Genomic DNA, 24,203 nt, shown 5'->3' with positions numbered 1-24,203 from the left:
ATATGTTAAGATATATCATTATTAAATTTAACTTAATAAGAATATCAGTTTTCAAAAGGAAAAAGATGAGAAATCAAAGAGACAAGAGTTGGTTACAGAACTGAAAAGTCATTGGAAGAAACCAAACGGTTGCTGGAGAATGTACTTATTGTAAAACTTTTTTGTTAGAAAAGGGGATTTTTCTTTTGCAAACAGTCGAAGAGCTAGAGTAGAGGGGGTATACCATTTTATTTTGGCATTTCACTTTATGTATTGGAGTTTTCTATTTTGATCTTTGTAATAGATTTGGCATAAGTTCCAGGCGAATAAAATCAAAGCATTGTATTTGTGTGTTGAAAACAAAGAAGGATTTCATTTTTGAATTTGAGTATTTGAGTGTTGTCTTTCTGATTATAATCAATCGGAGAATCGATGTATTCAAGTTTTGAGCACTTTCTTGTATCTTGAGTCAAAAGTTGAATCTGTTGAGAATCGAAGAATTTGCATCTATCCCTATGACAGAAATTAGATCAGATTTCTCTTCTTTCTGCATTACATTTGCATAAGTAGTATTCATATTACATCACCAATGCCAGGGAGTCACAGGTATTGTGAATTCTTGGAGTTGGTTAGGTTCGGAATTGTATTTCATCGCTTGAGTTAGTTCTGTCTAGGGCTGGTTTGGTTTTCCTCTTTCATTCTCAGGTTAAGAACATACCCAGTTAGTTTACGAATTAAACAAATTCATTGCATATCATTCATAAGTGAGTTGTACCTTTCAATTCAGAGGAAATCTATCAACTCAATGATAGATTATCCAATTGTTGGTAGATGATTATTTCTTTCAAATTTGGGCATTTGGGAGTTTATTGAAAAAGAACAATCTGTTTACCAACACTTACTAAAAATGAACCATCAAATGTTGAAGAGAGCTGCAATGATCAAGGAATACCAATCCATCCTAAAGAATGATGTCTGGGATGTTGTACCCAGACCTAAAGACAAATTAGGGGTATCTTCAAAATGGTTGTTCAAATTCCAATATGTATCAAATGGTAGCATTGAAAAACACAAAGCCAAATTTGTTGCCAGGGGGTTTTCTCAAAAGGCCGTAATTGATTATGGAAAGATTTTTACTCCAGTCACCCGATATACTTCTATAAGAGCCATTATTGCCATTGCAACATCCAAAGGGTGGAAGATACACCAAATGGATCTCAACACTGCTTTTTTGAATGGTGTCATTGAAGAAGTATATATAGAAGACCCTGAAGAATTTGTCACTCATCACATAAATCTCTAAGTATGCAAATTGAAGAAAGCTCTCTACGGTCTTAAGCAAGCACCCAGGGCTTGGTATGAAAGAATAAACAACCGTCTCTCCAAACTAGGATATTCCAAAAATGAAGCTGATCCTAACATATATTTCAAAATATCTAATGGTGACATGTTAATTCTCGTTCTTTATGTGGATGATTTATTAATAACAGGTGAAGATCATCTTATTGCCAAATGCAAACAAGAATTTGTGGTTGAATTTGATATGAAGTATCTAGGGATTTTGCACTATTTTATGGGTCTAGAAGTATGGCAAAAGGAGAATTACATTTTCCTAAATCAAGAAAAATACACTTCTGATATCTTGATTAGATTTGGTATGATGGATTGTAAACCTCTATCTACTCTGATGGAAGCAAATCTTCATAAGCTTAAAATTGAAGCAGCTGATTCAAAGCCTATAGATCCTATCTACTATAGGCAAATTATTGGATCTCTTATGTACTTGGTAAACACTCGCCTTGATATCTGTTATGCTCCTAATGTGTTAAGTCAATTCATGTGCGAACCTAAGAAGATTCACGTAATGGCTGGCAAGCATATTCTAAGATATCTACGTGGCACGATTGGACTTGGTCTGAAGTATGAGAATATTGGGATACAACTTTAAGGGTATTATGATTCCAACTGGCCAGGCAGTTCCACTATTCGTAAAAGTACTTCTAGATGTTGTTTCAGTCTTGGATCAGCTATGATATCCTGGTTTAGTAGAAAACAGTCCGCAGTTGCTTTAAGATCCACTGAAGCTAAATATATGGCTGCCTTTATGGGAGCTCGTGAAGCAGTGTGGTTGAGAAAACTACTAGTTGGACTATTTGGGCAACCTCTGAATGCCATTGTGATTTACTGTGACAATCAGAGCTGCATCAATTTTTTTGTAAATTCAGTCTTTCATAATCAATCCAAGCATAAAGAAATCCCTTACCATTACATAAGAGATATGGTAGACAAAGATGTCATTAACTTAGTCTACATCAGTACTGAAGAGCAGAATGCTGACATATTTACCAAGCCTCTTGGGAAGTTGAAGATAGAGTACTTCAGAAGTAAACTTGGTATGACTAAATTGTAATTGAAATTTTGAGATGTGATTTCTTTATTATGAAATTAATATATTCATGAATATTTAATATTGCAATATTGTGTTTGTGTTGTGTCAGGTCACTATTGTAAGGTGACGACTTCAACAATAGTATGACCTATTATCAAGATTGACTACATTATGTTGCTGTCCCAAAATGTGTCGGATATCTTGTTAACTGAATTTGTTATCACCAAATCTTGTCCCGAATTGTGTTGGAGATTGTGATAACGAATGTATCATGGTTGACTTCATTAATTTGTTGTCCCGGACTATGCTGGATATCATGATATGAAAAGAAATTAATTCTTGGTCTATGACCATGACGGACTGCATTAAGTTGTCCTGAAAAGTGTCGGAGGTCACGATAACTTATGGACCGAGACACTGGTACCTGTGATTTTGGAGACTTCGTTGTCATCCTAAGATCATTTTAGTTATCTGATAGACTTCATTTAGTTGTTCTGGGGTACCAGAGATCAGATAACTCACATCTCTCTGAGATGTAATATATTCTATTAGTAAGCATTACAGAGTTGTCATAAATGCACATACCAAAAGAATATTTTTAAGATGCTGTTCAATCTTTTTTACGCTAAGAGGGAGTGTTAAGGATACAGCTTCAATCGGATTGAAGCAAACAATATACTATAATATAAATATTTAATCTATGTATTCACATATATATGTGTGTGTGTATGCTTGTATGAAAACATTGAAAAGTATATATATAGAATGAACGTATTTAATAATAATTTAAATTGAAGTCTGCTAACGGCAGAATTGTTTTACATCCTTAACCGATACTGATTTAAATTCAGATTGAAGCATGCATATTCGATTACTACATATCTGAGTTTTACATATGGTATTTAGTTATGGCTGGAAACTAATTGTAATCAGTCACCTCGCGTAGAGTCATGACCCTACGTGGGTGTGATTCTCCATATATATAGGAGACTATCGATGCCTGCTGTGTGGATAATCAATTACAGAGGCAATTACACTACACAGCAAGCATTCGATACTTCAGATTATTAAGGGATCAGTTTATGGTATAAGTCAAAATTGCTAAGGACTACCACATAGATATTTAAGATCCGTTCCTACTCAATTCTCAGATCAGATCTGAGATATTATATCAATACCAATAAACTGGAGAATTCTCTATTCTGTTATAAAGTCTGAAAAATAATTATCAGGTGTACTTTGATAAATAAAAGACTATTATTCTTCCTCTATCTGTGATCCACAATTCTTAACAGCTTGTTGCAACCAAAAAGGAAGAGACGGATCTAAGTGTGGGTCATGTAGGTTTAATTGTTGTTTTCTCTAGATTCCAATCGAGAAAAACTTTTGCTGTGGTCTTGTTCATTTAATGTAATGGCCTCGACATCTCCTTCAGAAAAATTCAAGAAGTTTAGCACATTTGAAGTTTTGTTGCTTATTGCAACAACGGAGAAAATGAAATATGGGTGTGAATGTGAGGCTTGTGCTTTTCATTGTGGTTTGCTATAGTCTCAAATGACAAAAATGTGGAAATATAATAGACTATTACCACAATTATATGTTTTCTTTAAACAAAAACTGACCAGGAAATCATCCTAAATTTTGTTAAGAATTGAGAATGTGGAACAATCAATTATGAAATAGTAGAGTATTTTGTCATTTGCCGAATACCACGGAACCACTTTGTGATCAGATTGTTATAGCCAATTTTAATTTTTTAATGTTTTCCCAATTGATGGGCAAAATAAGAATGAGAAAAAGATCAGGCGATTTGTTTGGAGAAAAAAAACTTTATTATTGTCCAGAAATAAGCATTTCTTGCACAAGTGTTAAATTTTGGTTTAATTAATCCCCAGATAAAAATAGTTATTAGACTTTGTACTGCCTGAGTCCTTTCAGATGCAAGAGATATGGACATAGGTTAGAGAAGCACTTGTTTTTTAACTTGGCAGCCAGTGTCGTTCAATTTAAATTACTGGGCCCAGCCATATTCTCGGTCATGATGAATGTTGTCAAGGATTGAATGAACAACAGTCGGCCTCACAATCAATGAGAGTACACTAAAGAAGCAAAACATATCCATTTCATAATCAAATGACATAAATTCTTCATTATTTTGCAATAAACTTATTGCATCAAATGCTATGCTAAACAACTATACTGCCTATTCGAATTTACATCAAATGTTATACTAAATAACTATGTTGCCTTTTCTGGTGTGGAGCTTGACTTGGTTTCGTGGATCTGGTTCATGGATTTGGCTAAAATGGTTTTTCGGGGGTTGCATTTGTCCATACAAAACATATGTAATTATATTTGTAGTGTAGAAGATTTAATTAATAATCACATAACGTCATATAAATTTGAATATCATTTACATTATGCATGATAAATATTCACATTTAAACTTCAAGTTCAATAGTAAAACAACATTATAAGTTCAACAAATAGTTTTAACTTCTAAACTTTTAAGCATCAAATGGATTTAGTAAATCATCAATATCATCATTGTCATTGACATTTTGATGCAAGGGACTCCCCTAACACACTCAAAACACATGCTATCTTACATCATATGATGGTTACTCCACCCACCACTCACTCGTAGCATAACAAAAAGAATGCACCATAAAATTGCATAAGCTCATAGCATAACAAAAAGAATGGACCATAAAATTGCAAGAAATAACTCAACCTTCTCTTTTGTAAATCCACACATTCTCTTCTATTTCAATAATATGAAATACACATGAATTTGATTCATTTTTTTTTGCCACTTGGGCTTTACAAATTTGCAAGATGGAGCTATAAGCTATTCTTCTACACTTTTTGCTACTATTTATCTATGAAGAGAAGAGCTCAACTCTAAATAAATAACATCTAGTCTAAGCCTCCCCTTTGTAGAATCCTCCTGTCTCTTGGAAATCACATTCCCCTTCTTGAGCAACAACACATGGCTATCAATGAAAGCAACACATACCCAATATATTGCCTTTCAACTTCCTTAGGAGACTAGCTAAAAAGATGTCCTTTCAATTTTCCAAAGTGGATGCCTAGGTAGTATCTTTTTTTCCCTTATGTAACCATTTCATAGTAATGAGTGTTTGACTCTTCCTCTTCTTTGTTCTCACATCTAGAAGAGCACTTCTATGATTTCAATGTTACAAATGATAGAAAAAGGTGTCGCTTGTTGAAAAATACAATTGCCTTTCCACATAGGCCACACCTATCAACTATTTTCAACTTCCTATGCCATTTTGGACACTTTCTTAGATACATGGAAACCTATAGATGTGGGCATTTATATTTTACTCCCCTAGCTTTAATAGAAAATAACATTGACTTTTTTAGGTGATGCAAGATTTCCTCTGGACTCAGACCAACTGCAGCAGACTTGTTGGGGAAGAAAAATTTTGTGAGTAGAACTTAAAATAGAGTAGAGTAGTTAGAGTCTTAGACTACTATTTCAGGTTGTAAACAACCTACAAGGAACTTCATTGCTAATGTAGGCAAATGCATCTTTCCCCTCTGCCTCTTCCAACACTTAGTTGGGACACCTCTTCCACCAAGTGTATCCTCTACTCATCTTCCTTCTCGTAGACTCATGCCTAGTATAGTTTGACCCCTACCAATAGTTCTCTCTTCTTCTCCTCCAAATACTCTCTACTCTCCTCTCCTTCATGGAATCTTGTCCACAACAAACTGACCACTTCCACCAATATCATGTAGCATCCTTAACATGTTCTACACAAACACTGAACACCCATATGCAAGTTCAAAATTGCAATTTCTCCTATTTTCGATCTTGTAAGCAAAGGCAAATTGAACTCATTTTAGATTTTACTTCATTCTTATATTGCACCAACATCATTTTCATTTTTATCTTCAACAACCTTTTAACATTCTACTTTGCAGTCACATCTTCATATTCTTTAGTCGCGATGACTATAACTTTCTCTGTTCCTCCACTCTTTTAGGATGCAACAATGGTTCCTATACAATTGTGGTGGAAAATTATTCATTCTCTCCATGATACTATTTTGGGTAAGTGTGATTTGATTGGAGGTGTGGATATTGGAGATGTTATTTGCAACTATCCTAACTTTCCTCTTCAAGGGGGTGCTCTAGTGGATAAACATCCTTTGTGGGGAATCAATTGGGATGGTCATTGGACGACTTCTCATGGAGCTTTAAAAATTAACACCAATGGTTCAACTTGGGGAATATTGGGCATGCTGACATTGCCACAATTGGCTAGGATTGATGAACAATTTTTTTTCCTTTTTTTCCCAGTTTATAAGGGCTTTCATATAAGTAGCTTAATTAGAGGCTCTTGTCATTTTGCATGATATTGAGAGTTGTTTTTCTCTTGGCTGGTGTAGGAATATTTGTGAGTCTAATCCTCAGGTGGTGGTGATTTTGTTGACTAGGAAAGAGCTTGGGAATGTTAGTTTGCATTTAGCTTTGGTTATTAGATAGATTATGTAGTTGTGTGACTCCTTGGACTCTTATAATTTTACACACATCCCTTGGGAGTGGAACGGTGTAGCAAATTGTTTGCCAAATGGGCTTCACATCAAATGAAGTATTGGAATATAGTGGATAAGGGGCATATACCTCCTAATATGTCTGATATGTTAGAGGAGTTAGTGGATAGGTACAAGGTCTTGTAGTGTGATCTTTTCTTCACACTTTGTTTCTTTTGTATTTTGTTTGTGATCTAATAAATTTTTACCCATCATTTACTTCAAAATATCTAAGGTGTTGCCTCATTGAAGATCATGTATACAATTTAAAAAGCTGCACCAAAACAATACAAAAGAAGTGGGTGCAAAAAATGAGAAGCCAACAATTAAGAGGAAACCTTAAATATGTTGTTATTTTAGAAAGGTCTAAAACAAAAAATGTAAAAAGAGAATGCAAGAACAACATAGATGTTTTTAAATGAATAGGAAGAAAAGTTGGATGGAGTAGGGAAGATCTTAGAAATGACAAGGAAAAAAAGGGAAAAGTAGTTGTTTAAGGTGGCGAAATGGGTGTGAAAAAGATGAGATTCAAGAAAGAAGAAAAAGAAGTTGAAACATAGGGAATATAGACAGAAGAAGGTTATGAGAGGTCGTGTGGGTTAGTAAAACAAATTGTTTCTAGTTTTTCTTATGATTATTATTTCCAACTACTTTGTTTTCAACATCAGTGTTGACTTGAATGTGTTGAATAGAGACTGTCACATCATTTGTTAAATTTTCCTAGATAATTAAAAATCAAATTCAAATATCTCATCTTTTGTTAGGCAATTCTATAATTGAGCTTTTAGTTTCCTTTATGAATGGTCTATCTTCAAGTGAGATATGATTCATTTTGTAAAACTCGTTTTAAGACAACAAGTGCTCACTCTTAGCTTGGTGGAGTACTACTGACGTAAAACAAGATACAATATTAAGCTTCCTATTTGTCAAGAGTTGAACTTAAGACCAAATAACTAAGTTACCACCTTTCTTATGAAATGTCCATTTAAAATTAAAATGTTACTTATTTTTCATACAATTTTAACTTTCAATATTATTTTCTCACAACATTATCTATCATATTTTCTCAGATTCATAGTGGAACAAGGTCATATATTGTTTGGCCAAGTAGGCATTTGAATGGGAGTGCTAAGAGTGGAACAAGGTCACACAATGTTTGGCCATGTAGGCATTTGAATGAGAGTGTTTTTGATGGAGGAAACTTACCTCAAATTGATTGCATATGTTAGAGCAATTCGTTGAGAAAGATAAGAATGATTAATTGATTGTTCTTTGTTGGACCTTTAGGGCTATTCTTGTTTTGTAACTTTATTTATATTCAATAATTTTTACTCCTTTTCTTTAATTATTTTTAAAAAAATTGTACAAATATCCATATTTGATTCTATTTCATAACTGCAAGCTTCAATATACATCTAAAAACCAAAGTTTAAAAAACCCAAATATTTAGTTTAGAAGTATCAAATACAAGCTGTTTATGTAGAGCTATGGAGGTTAGCATGCAAATAATATTTAACAAAAGGTTATAACATTCACAAACCAAAAACAAAACTCACATATAGATTAGATGAAAGATAGGGCAAAAGAGAGTGCAAACCAAAAGAAGAGCACCCAACAAGCCTTCTTGATTGTGTAGATGCGTCCAATGATGGGGATGTCTGCTCAAATGTGCTTCAAGCCTTCAGTGGATGAGAGTCTTCAAATGGATGAAACATGGTGTATAGGGTGAGTGAGGATTCTTGCATGGTAAGGGTATGATTTAGTGATTTGTTCTTCAAAGGGGCATTATGAGTTTGCATGAAAGTTGATTCCTTAAATGACATTATGATTTTAGCTTTAAGGGTGGATGATTTGTGAGAGGAGAGGGGTTCAATTTATAGGCCAAGGATGTGAGGATGGAGGGCCAGGATGCAAGGATGGAGGAAAGATGAGGGAAGGCTAGGATGCAAGGAAAGGGGAGCACATGGATTGTGCTTCTTCAAATCTATAGAGTTGTCACAAGTGTCACAAGGGGATTGGATGTGAGGGGATGGTCAAAGTGAAGGGTCAAAGGGAGTTATGAGGGAGGAGTGTGGAAGAGGGATGTAAGAGGCCTTAAAGAACTTTCAAGTCATGTAAGAGCCTTAAAGTCTTTTGGATAAGAATGTAAGAAAGATAGGAATATAGAAGTTTGACTTTTCTTTGGCTTAAGACTTCTTAACACTTGGTTAAAGTTGTGCACATGCTTAGAGAAGGGATTAGGCTTAGCTTAGGAGGGAATTTCGATGCAAGTGGCATGTCAGAGGGATGCAAGTGGGCTAGCATTTATGAGGTGGGTTAATTAGTTAGCTAAGCAAGGTTTAGCATGGGTGAATGGGCTAGATTTAGCCAATGATAGGGATTTAGGAATAGTTAGAGGTTGAAGATTTGATTTAATGATTAATAAATCAAAGGAGATTTTAGGATTAAATTAAATAGATATTATGAATTTATTTAATTTAATAGGAGAATAGGGATTTAATTGATAATTAGACTTTTAATTTGTCATTTGATTTTATCAATTGGACTATAGTTAATGAATTATGAATTAATTAGCTAGGGGATGACATTGAATTAATTAAATATTAAATACTTTATTAATGATACCTTAGGAGATGACTAAATATGAGTACTTAAATTATGTAATCAGATTTAGATGTCTACAGTTTATATCACCCATTTATGTATTAATCCAAAGGAATAGGTTAATGTCTTCCACCTTATTCCCAGACAAAAGTATTGGTATACATGACAGTCACCACTGTCTATACCAGCATTGGCTTAAACATCACACGGCAAGGCTTGATTCCTAGACTGAAAGTGTTACCAGCATATATATAGTGTAACGACTTCAATTATATATCTCAATTTTTAATCATGGGCTGATTTGGATCTTGAAGCAATCCAAAATGCTCTTGCCCTTCAAACCTGGGCTCCAGAATACATTCATGTAATCTTCAAAATTATATCATTTGTATAAAGCCAGATGCTCCTCATCCACCATGGATACTGCAGGAGCAATGAAGGTATCCAATGAAGGCCCATAGAATGTGTGAATAGATATACATGCAGTGGTTGTATTGGTTACAACCCTGTGCTTGGCGTTTTTGAATCTTCCATTGCTCACAACCTGAAAAAAACTCACATAAAAACAATTCAAATTCAATCTAGTTTTGAACAGGGAAAGTTTGTATACAGTGAGTAACATTTATATTCATAGAATTTGCTTCTGGATTCAATTGTGTTTGATTTTTTGCATCAATGTTTCAGATCATACTCCGTGATCTATCATCAGCATGGAAGAGAACAAACAGAATGATAATTTTGCTTCTGTTTGCTCTCTTCCATTGTTGGTGCAAAAGATCAAATACAATCAGATCCAGAAGCAAATCCTATGAATGCATAGATTGTGGAAATTTAATGTCTGTTGACATTTATATTCTGATAAAACCTTAATTTGATCAGCCACATTCACCACAAAGGCAGTGGGTATTGGTTCTATTGCAAACCATTTCCCATCTTTAAGCACTTGCAGGCCACTCACATCTCCTTGCATCGGAACAGTAACTCCAAGTGAATCTGAATGAGCTGCTGAGCCAAAGGTAAGATCTGGATTTAGGCATGGAGGATAGTCATTTATGAACATTTCCTGGTCATGCTTTCCAAATATTGTATTCAAATAATCAGAATCTTGTCCAAGAGCTTCAGAAATTGCAGCCAGAAGTCTTAGAACTAGTATTCTTTATCTCCTTGCAATACTCCCCTGCAATATGTCTGCTATAAAAAAAAATATGAAATTAAAAAGGAGATTGTAATACACTTGATTTTTTATTAGATAAGTAGGTATTTTAAAAGAACCTTGATCTTTTGTAAAAAGAGAAAGATGAATATAAGTTCAATATAACAACAAACAGTTAAAACAGAACAGCTACATCACAGCAAAGCAACAATTATATGAATAGAGGCAAAACAACACTAGACAAAACAACACTAAGCAAACCAGAGCCAGCCTGAGGTCAGGGTGGCTTCAAAAATTGGTCAAAAGTTCTTTAACTGAGCACAGTGGATGGATTCTTCTTTTCAAATTGTATTCCTTTCAGGCAAGGAGACAAAAAATCAATGGAGTCATAATACAATTGTTTTTTAAAATAAGTTGAGATTTTCAAAGAAGCTTGATCTTTTGTAAAAGAGAAAGATAAAGCATTAAGTTCAACAGAGGCAAGAGCTTACAATATATTGGTAATTTATAAGCCTTTCATATAGAAGATCTTAGATTCAAATTTATTCAAGCTTAACACTTACTATTAATAATAATTAATCTCAATAAATAATAATAATTAATCAAGACTTCAACCCTTTACCTATCATAAAAATAAAAAACAGGTAAAACAGAATAGCTACTTCAGAGTAGAACAAAATATCAAGAAGGAAAACAGCACTAAGCAAACAAGAGCGAACTTCAGAGTAGAACAAAATATCAAGAAGGAAAACAACACTAAGCAAACTAGAGCCAACTTGAAATTAACGTGGCTTAAAAAATTGGTCCAAAGCTCTCTAATTGAACATAGTGGAAGTATTCTTCTTTTTTAGATAATCACTGCTACATCGTTCAGTAGGTCCAAAGCATTGTGTTAGAATCAGTATTTTGAGACTCCAGAAAAATAAGGATAGTCTCCTTTGTTTTTTTACCTTCATTTCCTAAACAAAGTGCTTTTTTTTATTATTAAAGAAAAAATTGTATATATGACTCTCCAATTACAATCATGACAAATAATCTGAAAGTCCTCATATTCAAAGTGCTGCACCCCCTTTCCACATTTAGAGGATAGGATGATCTGAATAGGGAGGACCTGATTTTTCTCCACAAGCACACAAATTCTTGTAAATAACAAGCACTTCTTAAACTTAACAATCTTATCTGTGACACCATACTTAACAAAGGAATTCACAATTATTTTGATTTTTTTTAGAACATTTATGAACGGTTTGGACATGTTTTCAAGGAAGACTTCATTATCAATAAAGACAATCTTTTTAATTTGGATCATTCACAGAGGTGAAATTGTTATATAAATTTTTAAGGAAAGTATTATTATCATAGAAAATGTCTATTTATAAGTTTTATTTTAATATCTGAAGAATAGAAGAGTTTATAAAGTATTGTTTTTTTCTCAATTACTTTATCTTACCGTAATAAAGTATTGTTTCAGAATAGGTTGTTAGCTGTTTATTTATTTGATGTATGTGGAGTAAAATTGATATAAGTTTAAAGAAAATTCTATTATTATACATTTATAAACTGTTTAATTTATATAATTTGTTGATAGATAAGTAGGAGAGCAACATAAATAATGATATTGCCATCAAGATTTAACTCTCTAGTTTTTGAGTCAAACTCATTGACTTATGTTTCATGAGTAGTGGTTTACAAAAACCCATCTCTCATGACAATGAATCTTTGAGCCAAACTCATTGACCCATGTTTCATGAATAGTGGTTTACACAAACCCATCTCTCATGGCAATGAAGCCACAGAGCTAAATCATGATAGCAATATCACAACTTATTGATAGATAAAATTATAAAAATTAGTTCATAATGCATTTTAGGAAAATTGAGTTGCTAGCTACATAGTGAGTGCTATACAAACTTTTTAGGGAATTTTTGTTATCATAGAATATGTCTATTTATGAATTGTTTTATTTGGATCATTTGTTGACAAAAAATGGTAGAAGAGTTTAAAATGTAAGTATTGTGTTTAGGACGGATTTTGAGAGAATAGATACCCATACCTTGACTTTCTTATTTGAAGAGGTTTTGCCTCCCAAATTTTTTTTTTAATAAAAGAAAGACTTATTATATAAACATTTTTAAAGAAAAACTCTATTGTCATAAAGCATCTCTATTTATAGACTATTTTTTAAAGATCAGTCATTGATAATTTTATTATAATATTAAATTAGATATACAAAATTTGGAGGAAAATTGTATTATCATTAAATAATGTCTTTCATAAATTGTTTCCATAAAATATCTTTATTTATAAACTATTTTATTTGAATCACTCATTAGTAGATGATTTTTTTATGAAAGTCCATTTTCTAGTAATTAAGATATTAAAGTTACATATTCACAAAAAAAGGGTTGGGGGATATAAGGATCACCTAGTTAGAGTTCACACGGTAAAGCCAAAAAGCTAACACTATTCATAAAAGAAACATATAAACTGCCCTTAGATGGCTAATGCAGTGCCAATCAAGGGCGATGGATCATGGTAGTCATTAGAACCCCATACATACATGCGTTTGGTGGGTGGCTTAGGAGGAGCCCATCCGTCATCAACATCTTTTTTCTTTTTCTTCTTCTCCCTCCACTCTGGGAGGTGAGATTGCCAAGTCCAAGCGGGGGAATGACCACTTCAGATTTAGACTAGAAGAAGGCCAACCAGAGCCAATAGAAGCAACAAGAGGAGTGATTGGGGACCAACTACAACCCTACAGTAGAGAGGTGAACCGATGATGTCGGTCATTAAATCCATCACTAGGAGAGCGTTGAGGCACCTAAGAGTGCGGTGTCTGTGAGTGGCAAGCAAAGGAACTATGACCCCGAAAATGACCATGGGGAGGAGTTCGGTCCAACAGAATCTAGGCAACTATACATGGCACATTGCCCCAATGATTGAGCAACTACTATAGGCAGGCCACCTTGTTGGCTTGTACTTGTATCTGCATCATTACATTATTACATATGCAAGCTTTAATATATATAGAAACATTTATATCAAGAAAGTTGCAAGTGAAAAGAATAACATTTTTATCCTTCCAAAGAGTGAACAAAATTTCCATCCTGAAAGCATGCCAAATCTGGGTATACTTGAAGGGGATTTTGGGAGAATCTCCCAGAAAGATCATGTGCCAAGAAAATGGTTCTGGCCTAAAAGGCTTTAAAAAGTCATGAATCTAGAGCCAATAATGTTGAGCTCTATGACAAAACTAAAAGATATGCAGGATAGACTCAAGATGCCCACAAAAGGGACAACGAGGGTCAAGAATACCCAAGTGCTTGAGCTAAGGAACCAGAGGCAATCCCTAGAACAAAACACACCAAGAAAAGTGTGCAATCTTCATCTCAGTGATGGCATTTCAAATAATATTAAACCTGAATCTCCAATTCTGATGAGAAGAATGGAGGTGCCAATGTTGGTTGAGAGTATCAACCATAGGCAAATGTAGCACCAACCAAAGGTATCCCATTTTGGGCTTGCAATTGACAAGAGGAGTATACAAATACCACTTTTAGTCCTTCCACCATGACTTAATTGGCTAGATATCCAACTTGTGGAATATATGAGAAGGCAAAGTAGAGACCAGTACATCATAAGTCTACCGATCTATTTGGGTCAGACAAACTGGACCTGCATATCTTCTTATCTTATGAGACTCATGGTAATTGTGGAGAACATATCTTTGGGAGTCTTGATTCCACATTTGAAAAAATGCATCACACTGGCACCTTGAATTTTAGCTAGTGAAACTCCTTGCACAACAAATAAGGGAGACCACCAAATGTTGTGTTGGTTCATACATAACCCATCCCTAAAAAAATCACCAACCCAACAAAACCAAGGTTTAATGGCTTCCCAGGCTCTCCAGATACTTTTGACAACAAAAGTGCCTTGGATTTGTACTAGTTCTAGTGTGATAAGAAGGGTTTGAAGCCCAATCCTCTTCTAAGCATGCCTATTGACTGGGAATCTAGAAGAAATACAATGCATGAGGAGAATTTTCTAAGCTTCATCACCAATGAGGGTATGGATGACCCATTTAGCACATAGGCGATTCCCTATTTCTACGTGGAAATAAGACCAAGGCCTTCGACCTCCTTGGGAAGACAACAATACTCCCAACCAATTTTGACACTGAAATCAATATTTTTGAAACAAACCTCACGTTCAAATGACTATATCTCTAAAACTATGAATAATTTCAAGATGATGTAAACTAGTGATTTCTAGTATTCTATTCCTATTTTGTAACCATATTTTCTATTTAAAAAAATAAATAAATTTAAGTCAATTTTTTCTTCTCCTTCGAAAAGTGGTACATATGAAAAATCAATATTTCTAAAGAGTGACAGTCCGTTTGACACACAACTTTTTTTCTAGAAATGATAATGAGGTAATTCTTTCAGTGTTGGATTTGTAACATCAATATCTAGAGGATACATTTGGTTTGATTCAATTTGGTTGAATATTGTATAGTTTATGAAGTTTTGAAGTGACATCAATCGTAATTCAGACATATGTTCATTTTGACACAGATAATTTGAACTCAATTTATCATAAATCTAATTTTCTTTTTTCTAATAGAAAGCTATCTGAACAACCTATTTTCTAGATATTTAAAAAAAAAAAATTGACCTAATTTACAAATTTTTCTGAAGTGTCGAAGTCAGTTAATGTTCAATCAGTAATGAACCTATAATGAGTTAAACTCATATTTGAAAGTTTTAATGAATATAATATGTATTACAATAATAGTCATTGGAAAGCTTGCTCCGAGCAACACAAATTGAAATTTTTTATTTTACAGTAGGAGATCATTCAATCTCAATTTTGGGGGTCAAAAGAGCCAATTTCAAATTTTTTATAGAAAAGAACACCAAAATTTTATAAATTTACATGTTTGCGTGAACATGTGTTGGCACAAACATACAAGCCTATAGAAAATGAAAAAATGGCTCAAAATTGCTATAAAAATATGTTCGCACAAACATATTAATGTTCGCATGAACATACAAGCCTAACGAAAAATGGAAAAATAGCTCAAAATCATTGTAAAAATACATTTGCATGAATGCATTAATAAGGGATGTTTGCGCAAACATCCCTTATTTAAACTAAGCATGTTCGCGCAAACATGCAATTCTTTTATGTTCGCACGAACATCATTAACGAGTTTGCACGAACATACATAAAATTGAATATGGGAATTTTGCATCATTTTGCAATTTCCTTCATGCCACAAAAGTGGCACCCAGTATTGTGGGTTTAGCCCTTTAGAAGGAGTTCAATAGAATGAGTAATAAACATGGGTAGCAGCCAAAACCTTGGAACAAATCTCAAATTTATCAACCAAAGAAAGAGGCTTGGTGAGCTAGGAATGAAACTATTTGGAAATCTTGGCAAGCACAATGTTCTAAAGGTCAACAACCAAAGCTTGAAAGACAAAAGAGATACCCAAGAAGTAGAATTTCTCTCCATGTTGAATCCATTTCCAATTGTATTGAGCAAGCCAAAGAAGTGCAGGAAGAAATGACTGCTTGTATCACAAATTTTTGTGCCATTGAATTGCAAACCCAAAAGCCAAATAAAAAGTGATAAGACATTGGAGAGCATTTAAAACATTTCCCACATCCTCAATGAGATTGAGAAAGGAGCCATCATCAAAGTGCCCATTAGCAAGCAAAGTAGGTGACTCAAGTAGGGAGATGCCTCTGACATGGCCAAATCATTAGAAAGTAAAGTCCACCAAAATAATTTTGGGAGGGGGGGGTGTGAATCAATTATGCAATTAAAATTACTCTCGATATCCTTATTAATTCTGAAACATGTAAATAGTAGATGTAATAGCCATAGAAAGATAACCATACATAATAACACCATATATGTTAACTAGGGAAACTCTTCATCAGAGGGAAAAATCCAGTTGTGATGGTACCTACAAAATGATGTACTAATATAAAAGTTCCTTGTGAAAGGATGGACCTTGTTAGGAGTCAATAAAATATATTTAGTACATATTAGTTTCTATTAGGAGACTTTGAATCCCAGTTAGGAGAATCCAACCCTATTAAGAGTTAATTTGGAAGATAGATGGATCTACTATCCAAAAAACTTCAGTACTATCCTCATTGAATAATACAATGGTACATCAACACTATCCAACAACTTCTTTGCTAGATATAGTTCCTTGTAAGCTCATCGTATCTCAACTACACCAATCACTTTTTCTGATCCAAAAGATGTTCACATGTAAGTTCACACAATACAATTTTGGTATTGGATCTTACTCTCAAGTTTGCATATCACACAATATCCTCACTGGATGATTTCAACCAAGGAAATAATCTTTTCTTTATACCAAGTCCTAAAAAAATTCATTGAGTCGGCCTTAAGGCTTTCCCAATTTCCACTAACAATATAGGACCAACTTAACATATTACATTTACACGTTAGTGTTAGGAATAAGGTGTCTCACCCTTGGATAATTCCTATTCTTATTATTTGTTTTGTAAATGTATTTTTTGCAAACAATGTAATTAAGTGTGAGTGTACATGTCTAGTTGGCATATTGATGTGTCACTCCACTTGTATGTGTTGACATCTTGAATTGTGTATAAGGAGATCATGATTGAAATGGTTATGATAGATTCCTATGATGCGTAAGAGCTATCTTTGGAAGATTTGATGATGGGTGAAAATGTGAAGACATGTGGCCTTTGATCATCAAGTACTATACACTCGAGTCTCCATCTAGTGTACGAGGTTTGAGGCATCGGCCTGGAATTTTTTTTGGGTTCCTACTTTTTCGAAGAATGGTAAAACCCTAATACGATTGTTCTTTGGAAGTTGCCCTAAAAATGGAAAGCACATTATATAAGCATTTTTTAGTGTTGTAGATAGGAGAGTATAAAAGTGTATTATTGGTTGCTACTAAATAAGTCTTCCATGTCCTGAAAGAACTTGCACTGCAAGTGTGTTGTAACCTCTGTGTTGAAGATAATACATTGTGCAGGTTTTGGAGGGGTAGGGTTGTTTTACTGAAAGGTTTTTTCCCCATCGGCATTTATGTTTATGTATTTTCTTTCTCTATCTGTTTTATGTATTCATGGTTGAATTCAATATTATTGTTTACATAATATCAAATGTAAAATTGTAAGGATTTAATAGAATTTGGACAATACTTTCCTTAATGGATTTTTGTAGGAAGTTGTTTCTGCATTTGAGTTTCCTTATAGTTACACTATAATATTACATTATTTCACAATTACACACAAACTATTGTCTCACAGTCTTCATAGATCTTCATTCGTTGCTCATCTCAATGTGTGTGATTAACCTCAACGTCTTCATCATGTCTTCTATCTCTGTCCAAGTCTACTTAACTCAATTCTATCTCTATTAGGAGATACAATCCAAACAACAATAATCATTTCCCAGAAATAGTGTTTGGATGTTGCCTTTACTAAAATAATCATATCTCTATCCAATCTTCATATTTCCATATGCACTCTTAACTATAGCATCTAGACACTTTGTAGAACATTATCCCAAGTGTGCATAAGATGATCTTTATTTCTTGAACCATGTGGAGCTAAACTTTGTTTGTTGCTAAGCTAGTCTTCACAAAATAACTAGTATGTTGACATCAATGACAAAATATGTCATAAATGTAGCACACAACCTCTAAAGCATGTCTCCAATAATGCTAGGATACTCCCTCATAGGAATACCATTAGTATTCACTCTTAACACAAAGGAGATAGTACTGGAAAGAAAATACCCAAAACCTTCAGCAATAAGAACATACAAAGCCAGAACTAGAGGACATCCCTGGAAGATGGACCTAAAGACACCAAAGGCCTCATATTTCTAGCTATCAATGGTAATGCAAGAAGTATTCATTTAGAAAAGACGACATTGGAATTAAAGAATGAGACAAGAAATGAAATTTATAATACTTTAATTGGGTTACAAAGGAATCTTGATATAGATGATAAATATAAGGAAGTTGTTGAACATCTAAGACTATAGATGTTGAGATCCCTACATATGAAGAAAGCTTTTTGAAAGCTATGACACTAGTAAGTAATATTTATAGGATGGATATTTCTAATTTCTTTGGTTTATTGTCCAATCACCTAAAAATGGTCATTTAGACTATTAGCCCCCTTCTTAGCATTTTGGAGGAATTAATTAATCATTTATCTAGACCAAATTGCTAAAAATCAATTAATTTGATCTTAACCTATAGCTTAACTATATTATCATAAGTCCATATTTGATTAAAAGAACATGTCCCTTTTTCCTTTTTAATTAAATAAAAGACCCCATTCTTCTAACCCACTTAATGTGCACACATAAAGTCCTTTTTCCATTTACAAATTAAAAGAAAAGACATTTTTGTCCCACATGGGGGACAAAAGTCAAATCTTCATCATGATTGGTGGAAATGCTTGTGCAGATAGATCTTTGCTGGGGCATATTCATTTCTTCATGTCTTCACCATTTCTAGACTTCATATCTACTTCAATTCACATCTTTCACTTCTAAATCATCTTTCTACTTGATTTGACCTAATTTGCATACTTAATTCTTCTTGGTTAACTCTGGTCAAAATGGGGCATTCTATCACGAATTTATGGTCACTCTTTGGTTCTAATCTCATATATGTCATCAAGGACTTTTCTATATTTGGTTCATTTTTGCATTTCTTTTACCTCATTTTGATTTCGATCTCGAGGGGGTAGAAATACTCTATAGTCACTTGCTACAACTATCTATTTCTCAGGAGCATATGCTTGATCTTTTTATTTTCTCTCAATCTATCTACTTTTCTTGGTGTTAGTACTCTTCTTGAGTTCTAATATCATCTCTTTCCTAGTGTTTAGTACTATCACTATTAGGCTGTACATCCAGGACTTGCTATCTCTTTTTGCATTTTTCATTCTTTAGAATTAGATCTCTCTATCTATTACTACCTACCTAGCTTTTGTATTCTTTGATGTCATGTGTTCCCAAATCGATCACACATTAGTCAAAAAGGGGCAAATGTAATCACCTAAAAATGCTCATTTAGACTATTAGCCCCCTTCTTAGCATTTTGGCTAAATTAATTAATCATTTATCTAGACCAAATTGCTAAAAATTAATTAATTTGATATTAACCTGTAGTTTGACTATATTATCATAAGTCTATATTTGATTAAAAGAACATGTCCCCTTTTTATTAAATAAAAGACCCCATTCTTCTAACCCACTCAATCTGCACACATAAGTCCTTTTTATATTTACAAATTAAAAGAATTTTTTTTTCTCCCACATGGGGGACAAAAGTCAACTCTTCGTCATGATTGGTGGAAATGCTTGTGCACGTGGATCACTCCCACTTTCAAATTCCACCTTTGATCACATGCATCTTTCCTCATGATCTCTATCGTCCATTTCTCTTTAAAAGGGATAGCTCTCTCCTCACTTTACAACTCCACTCTGTTACTAACATTATGCTGTAGGATTGAAGATCTCATACTTGTGGAGCTCCTCTTCTTCTATCTTCTATTCTTCTATTCTTCATTCATTCTAGTTTCTCGCTTATAGATTAAATCATCTATTCTAAATAGAGGTTGTAATACTTATTTTCTAGTTTAACTTGGATTCTACTTTCTCCCATTTAGCTTTCATTTTCATTACATTCATTCTAGATTCTTGGATGCTAGCATTCTTGCTCCCATTTTTGAATCTCTCATTCTATGGTGCACCTTACAAGGGTTGCAAAGTTTGGTTCATTTGAGAGCCACCATCTCATAGCCTTTGCACACCATATATAGAGAGCTATAAGCCACCTCTTGAGATGCTCTCTTTCATGGGTATTCTCAAGAATAATGGTTCATGGAAGTGTGATACCTTTTGTACACACACATTGTATTCTGAGAGTTTTCTACACTGAATGGGTGAACTACAAGATTAGTTTATCAGAGATCCATAAAGTATTAGATTATCGTGGACTATGTTGAAGGTCATGTTTCCTTATGGTGAAAAGAGTTTCAAAATGATAAAGAAGAGAATGGTGAAATAAAATTCACTAGATGGAGGGTGATGCACTTGCTTAGCTAAAATATAAATTCATATTCAAGGATTGTGAATTGGAATTATTTAAGAAATTATAGGGCTTGAAGGACTTGAGTGTGAAAGAATACATCGAGGAGTTCTACAAGATGAAAATCAAATCTAGACTTTGAGAGTTGTCTGGGGAAAATGTGGCTAGATACATTGATGGTTTGAGATTTAATATTCATGATGAATTGATTATGTTGAGGAATTAGTACAATAGATGATTCTTATTAGTATACATTGAAGGAAAAAAATAGTTAAGAAGGAAACAAAGTAATCCTAGAGGAAAGGAAAATCAAATGAGTCACATTTGAAAAGAAAAGTAGACTATTGAAGAGACAATTGATGAGAGGATATTTAGAATATGAAGTATCAATAAGGAATTAAAAGGTATTTTTTTCTAATTGGCTAATTTTGCCTCCATTTATCCCATCACTGATAATCAATTTGAGAAATTCTCAATGGGTTAGATTCTTCACAGGTTGGTTAACACGAAAAATTTGCAGTTAACATTTCATATTGCCAAGTAGCTTGATTTGTTCTAGTGTCGAGTGGCTCGATCTTTCCTTTGGCCAAGTCGATTGGTTTGTTATTTTATTGAGTAGCTTGGTATTGGTAGAGAGTTAACCTTAATGTTATCCCATATTTTCATTTTTTTCCACACATCACCATTCCAATAAAGTAGTGGTAATTTCACTTTCATTCATGCTCAAATGCCTGCATTGTTGCCACATGTCCCAGTTTTCACGACATGCATCTTTTGCTGGTTAACAGAGTTGGGACCACATGGAAGATTTAACTTTGCGTGTTCTCTTCCATGTGTCTCCATTTTGTTTATGTAGTGGTGTTGCAGTGTTCTCCTTGGGTTAAAGTCCTAGAATTGTGCCATGTGGTGGGGGGTTAACTTTCGTGTTATCCCTTCCTGCACTCTATTTTGTGCTCTTTTCCTAAAAGGTGGAATGACTTGGTAATGACTGTGAGTAATTTGATTTTTGGTTCTAATATCTTAAAATTTGATGATTTTGTTAGCATTATTATGAGTGGGGAAATTTGTAGGAAACAATAAGGTGGATCTACATCAGGAAGTGTCTTGAATGCACAAAGCATAGGAAAAATGAATGAGAGAGGAAAACATTTTAGAAATTGTGAGAAGTCAAGAGAAAATCCAAATCAAAAGAGGTCTCAATGTAGAGGACCAAGAGATTGCTAGTACTATGTGGAACTAGGTTATAAGAAGAAAAAATATTAGTCTCAAAAGAACACTGAAAGAGACAAACAAGAAGGAAACAAGGAGGAAAATTTGGTACATAATACATCATAAGAGGATGCTTTGCTTCTTTCTTCAAAAAATATTAACAATTCATGGGTTTTAGATTCAGGGGCTTCATTGCTTAGATTCAAGGGCTTCATTGCATGCTACACACCATAGAAGTTATTTTCTTGATTATGCCAAAAAGGATTTCTATTTTGGGGATAATGAACAGTGTCAGATTGTTGGAAAGAGAAGAATTAAGATTAATTTACATAATGAGAATCATTGGCTATTAAAAGAGGTAAAACATATTCCAAGGTTGAGTAGAAATTTAATTTTTTCAGGGCAACTAAATAGTGAGGGTTACACAGTTACATTTAATGATAAAAATTAGAAGATTTCAAAGGGTTCCTTAGTAATAGAAAAAAAGTGTGAAAGTAGGAACCTTGCATCTTTGTACATGTCATATTGTTCCTTCTAGTTTAATTATTTCAAAGAAAAATCAACGTTTAGGAACTATTGCTGCTATTAAGTAGGAAGAACATCAAATAGTTGTAGATTTTGAAACAACAATATGACACAACAAACTTAGGCACATGGGTGAAAAATGTATGAGACTACTGCATTCAAAGAAAGTTTTACTAGGTCTAAAATGTGTTAGTATGATTTTTTGTAGAAGTTAAATGTGAATGGAAAATAAAAGAGAGTGAGTTTTGTAAAGAGTGGGAATGAAAAAAGAAAAGAAAATTAGAGCTTGTACATACATATGTACATTCATTATTGATATAACTAGAAAAGTATGGATTTATTTTCGAAGACAAAAATTTTATGTGTTTGAAACTTTTAAGAAATGAGAAAACTTGGTTGATAATTAGATTGATAAAAGAGTAAAATGTCTTAGATATGATAATGGTGGCCAGTATTGTAATAAAGACTAATGAGCCTCTAAAAGACCATTACTTTGATTACTTTTTATCTTGTTTTTAGCAGTTATCTTGCAAGAAATAGTTTAAGACTTTATGGTTTAAGAAAAAGAACTTATGTTTTATGAATATGCTATCCACATGTTAAGACATGGAGGTTGAAGTATTGATTGATCAGTCATGCTGTGTTTGCTTGAATCTATGGCTTTTTATGATTTAATGAAGGATATTACATGTTGATAAGTATTTTCTCGTTCATGCTATGTTTGGGTAGGTTTGTTCCTACAACCATAGGATTTGTAAGACTGATAATCTGAACAGTAGCTTTTCTAACATTGATGATGAAATAAATGCATGTATGTAGAAGTTGTGTTTAATTCTCTACAAGTGTTGCCATGCATATTGAAGATAACATTTCAGCACTAAAGTCAAAGCTGACCAGATGATTGATGAATCACCACAACAACAGATCATGGTACGAATTCTATTATGGCAGTGCACAAAGATAGCTTCCTCAACTTGATATATTCCCGAGGAAGTTAAAAAATAGTTAATAGCATTTCTATTATAAAATTTATGAATTTTAATTGATCCTCATTGATGGATTGATCATAGGAGTAGGAAGTTGTTAGAAGCTTTCCTTTAAATAAATTCTACTATAACCTTGAAAAGGATTTTGAGATTTTGATCTTTTTCTAGTTTTGACTAGAAGAAAATAGAGTAGACTGTTATGTTCAATAGAGTAGAATCTTATTTTCAAATGTAATTGCTTATTATGAATGAATAGAATATAGAGTTCAAGTTTCCACTTCAAACTTAATTGTTTTCTGTTCACTCATCCAAGGGGGCCCACTTGGTGAGTGAACTACTTTGTTAGAATATATTTCCTTTATTAGTTTGTTTCCTTTCAAAGTAGACTTCTACTATTCCTATAGCCATTGATAAAATAATCATTGAACTATTCCTATAGCATAGGTGTTTAAGTAGATTTACTGGTTACAACATTACTCTAAGCTTTAAGGAAAATGTTGTTTTAGTTCTTAGCTTAATTTCCTTTAACATTCTTTTGCTGTTATAGTTGTAATGACTTAAAGAGGAATTAGAGCATATACTTTCCAACCACCCTCTCAAGTTTACACTCCTAGGTTGACAAATAAAATGAAGTCAATATGTCATACTTAGGAAA

The 24,203-nt window shown here is 33.5% G+C and overlaps 1 pseudogene; it reads right to left on the bottom strand.

Annotated features, from left to right (window-relative positions):
• Nucleotides 1-9,919: 9,919 nt before the first annotated feature.
• Nucleotides 9,920-21,671, bottom strand: LOC149541873 (protein DMR6-LIKE OXYGENASE 1 pseudogene; annotated as a pseudogene).
• Between the last annotated feature and the right edge of the window lie 2,532 nt (nucleotides 21,672-24,203).

Source organism: Cupressus sempervirens, chromosome 8, assembly GCF_028749045.1.
Source record: "Cupressus sempervirens isolate cs-2001-9-10 chromosome 8, ASM2874904v1, whole genome shotgun sequence".
Taxonomy (NCBI): domain Eukaryota; kingdom Viridiplantae; phylum Streptophyta; class Pinopsida; order Cupressales; family Cupressaceae; genus Cupressus; species Cupressus sempervirens.
This window is presented reverse-complemented; position numbering and strand designations above follow the sequence as displayed.